The following is a 3,758-nucleotide window of genomic DNA, read 5'->3' on the forward strand; positions in this document are numbered from 1 at the left end:
AGGCATTGAGGACCTCAGCCTTCTCCTTGTCCTCAGTGGCCACATTCCCTGCTGCATCAAGTATAGGATGAAAGTTATCCTTGGTTCTTCTTTTGCCATTGATATATTTATAAAAGGATTTTTTTAATTGTCTTTTACTGCAGTGGCCAATCTGAGTTCAAGTTGGGCTTTTGCCTTCCTAGCTTCCTCCCTGCATACCTTAGAACTTCCTTGTAATTCCCCCAAGCAGCCTGTCCCTTCTTCCAGGGACACAGACTCTCTTTTTCTCCCGGAGTCTCAAAGTAGTTCCCAGCTCATCCACACCAGCTGTCTTCCCCTACGGCTCACCTTACAGCACTCAGGGACAGCCTGTTCTTGCCTTTAGGATTTCCATCTTGAGGAGCATCCAGGCTTCCTGGACCCATTTACCCTTGAGAAGCGACTCCCAAGGGACCCGAGCTACCAGCACCCTGAACAGATCAGAGCCCACCTTCTGGAAGTTCAAGAAAGTAGTTTTGCTGCTGCTCACACTCAGCCAACCTGGGTCACCCCAATCCCAGTGCTTTGGTGGCTCTGCTGATGGGCAGCGTAACACTCTGCAGCACTGAGTTATCAGAGCTAACTGCTAGGTTTAAACCTCCCAGCACCACTAAAGTGGATTAGAGTCAGCTATTTAATTATCTTAGTGAGGTTTTTATTTATTTTTTAAGCACAGGCTGGGAGCTGGAGGTTAACATGAGCACAGGGAAAACTGATGGCTGGCAATGCACGTCATCTGTGCCGTTACACAAATCACGCCTGATTCAGAGTTATATAAAGCTTCTTATATAGTAAACAATCTTGTTAATAAAAGCATAAGTGCAAGGTCCAATGTAATCCAGCAAGTGTGACTAACTGGATTTATAGACTCGCTCAGCATTCAGTGCAGAGGCAGAGATCCCCCCAATCTCACAGGAACTGATTGTCGTGCAGATCCTCAGCATTGATTGCTGCCCTCCAAAGAAGGGGAATGTCATAGAAATAGGCTGGCAGGATTTTTATATCATTTTCTCCTTTGAGTAAAGCAATGCTTATTGGGTGGCTGTAACCCCTTGGGTGCTGTTGCATCACCACAGTTTTTTTAGTTGTGCCATTTCTTGCAGCTGAAAGCCAGCACTGGCGGATGGTGTTCTTCTCTGGAGAGAGGAGTGGGCTTCTGGTGGGCAGTGCTGTCGGGAGGGAGGCTGTGAGAACAGAGGTATTTATAGAATATTACTGCGATGGTGCTTGCAGATAACTTGGGATATTAAGGAGAAATAGTAGCATTTGCTTTCCTAGCTATGCAAGCTACTGGCGATGCCCAGCTTCCCTGACTCCTCCTGACCAACTAAGGCACGGTGCCACCTCTCACTTGTAAACCTCCCCCGATTCTGTAGCCCTCAGAGGCAGCCCACAGTGGGGCTCATCCCTCCCAGAGCCGTGCCAGGGACAGAGTGGAAGCAATCAGTGGTGTGAGACCTGCCAGACCTTGTCCTTCTCTCAAGGAGAACATGATGTTATGAGAACGCACTTTTCATTACATATTCCAGGAGCAATTGTTCACTGGTTGCTCTAACACTCAGCACCAATGCTTTCCCAGCCCTGCTTGGGTTTGGGTGCCATGGGCAGAACCAGGGTCGCTCCCCTTTCCCCTCCCCACCCATGTGAGCACCACGGGCTCGGTGCCATATGTCCTCTCTCCCACAGCCTCCTCAAAGCCCCAAGGGAGAGCCATCTGTGAGAGGTGACATTTCCACACTCGGTACAGCAACATATGCTTTGCATGAATAAACTCAGACTGCTCCAAGGCAGGCAACAGGTAGGGGCCATATTGCTGGGCTGCTCTGGAGGTGTGCTGAGAGCCTCTTGGTTGGCCCTCATGGAGAACGGGGCCAGAAATGCTGCTGAACACCAACACAAGTGATATTTCCAGCTCACTCCTGGCTGCTCATGCTCAAAACCATCCACTCACTGTGGCTGCCCAAGCAGGACGAGCTCTGCTGCTTCATTTGCTATTTCATTCTTTTTCACACTCTCTTTAATGCTTCCACTGCTTGAGAACTGCAGCGTCCCCCACAGAGGCCCTCCACACACTCCTCATTGTGTAAGCAAGGGAGGGACTTCATAAAACCTCCTTCATTCTGAAGCTTATTTAATTAAAAGCTAGTTTTATGGTGCATGCACTAATTATAACTTTTTAGCCTGAGGGATTGAGGTGAACTTGTTGCTCATCATTCTGTAATTCAAACCTACTGCAATCAGTTTGGATAATCAGACATTTTCTAAATAGTTCCTCTATATATCCAGCAATGCTATAATAGGATGGAAAGCACCACAATAGCAGCAGGGTGGTAAAGTCCTCAGCTGCAGAAAATGAGAGCAAACCCAGATGCAGCAGACACATGCAGTAATGAAGGAAAAGAGCTACTTACCCTTACAAGGCCTCAGCTATGCAGGGATCTCCAGCAAGAGATACCTTCACCTCCACTGCCAACCCTTAAATGAGGGCTGGGAAGGGGAGGATCCTGGCTTCACCCTTCATCACTCAGCAGCACTGCATGCACCTGAGCTCCTCTGGGCTGGCCCTGCCTTCTCACCAGGTGCTCCATCACTGCTCCAGGCTGTGACTTTGTATTGCCAATACAGATGCCCACATTGCCCCAGGTGTTGGAGAGCCAAGCATTCTGAGCCAAGATGCCAAGAGCAGAGGGAGAGAATGTAGGGAAGCCTGCAGTCACACAGCTGGGAGGAGGTGGCAGGGTCTCACTGGGGCATTGGAGTCCCAGCCCCACAGGCACAGGAGCACAGCAGTGCCTGGTGCAAACCTCAGCTTGCCCTGGGTATGGAAGTGGCACTCGGGGTCTCTGTGCTCATTATATTGGGGCAGAGTGGGGGAACCAAGGAGGAGAGAGAAAAACAAGTCTACATGCAGCGTAGAAAAGGGCAATGCTGAATTTATTCTGGAGAACAGAGCTGGGTCTCCTGAGTGCAAGCAGCTGCTGTTCTTCCCGAACACAGAGCAAAAGATTCAGGCAAACTCTCCGGGGAGTTTTTAATTTTCTATCTGCTGATTTCAGAGCTGTTTTCACCCAGAAGTGTGCACTGTGGCTCCGGGAGCTGCACACACACTGATGCATCCAAGGGCTCTGTGCCAGGCAGGAGCAGAGTGTGCACAGCTGCACCAGCACTGCCCCATCCCCAGATCATAGCATGGCTCATAGCCCCACTGTGCTCAAAGAGAGCCTCATGACTGCGAGATGCAGAAATGTTTTCCACCCCAAAGCAGCCCTGGGTCCCCAGCTCCACGTGCAGAAGTGGTGATTTCAGCACTGCTGTGCTCCTGGGGAGAACTCGCCCTGCCTTCTCACTCTTGGAGAAGTCACATCTGCAGAGTGCTGATGGGGATGGGCAGAATATACTGCCAGCCACAGGCATGTGGTTTCTGAGCGCTGGGATTGTCACCGTGGTGACCCCAGACGGGGCACTGCCCCGTCCCACAATGAGCACAGAGCTCTGTGTTCCCTGGGAGGGGATTTGTGCCCTCCTGAACTCTCATTCTGCGCTTCAAAGAGTACCTGCAATTAGCTGCCTGCTCTGCTTCCGCTGGGGAAGACGATATTTTTTCTTTGGTTCATTATAAATAAGCACCCAGGGAAATATTAAGTCAGGAATTAAATTTCAGCTACTTAAGCACTGACACAAGAGTACATCATCTGAGTATCTCAGTGCGAGAAATAAGACAACTAAAGCTTATGTAAATA

The 3,758-nt window shown here is 49.8% G+C and overlaps 1 long non-coding RNA gene across 1 annotated transcript; it reads right to left on the reverse strand.

Annotated features, from left to right (window-relative positions):
• Positions 1-651: 651 nt before the first annotated feature.
• On the reverse strand, positions 652-2,564 carry LOC116242632 (uncharacterized). Its single transcript, XR_004169784.2, has 2 exons — positions 2,430-2,564; positions 652-1,202 (listed from the first exon to the last, which is right to left on the reverse strand). It is a non-coding gene; the product is annotated as an uncharacterized LOC116242632 (long non-coding RNA).
• Between the last annotated feature and the right edge of the window lie 1,194 nt (positions 2,565-3,758).

The sequence above is a fragment of the Phasianus colchicus genome, chromosome 22 (assembly GCF_987193195.1).
Source record: "Phasianus colchicus chromosome 22, bPhaCol1.hap1.1, whole genome shotgun sequence".
Taxonomy (NCBI): Eukaryota; Metazoa; Chordata; class Aves; order Galliformes; family Phasianidae; genus Phasianus; species Phasianus colchicus.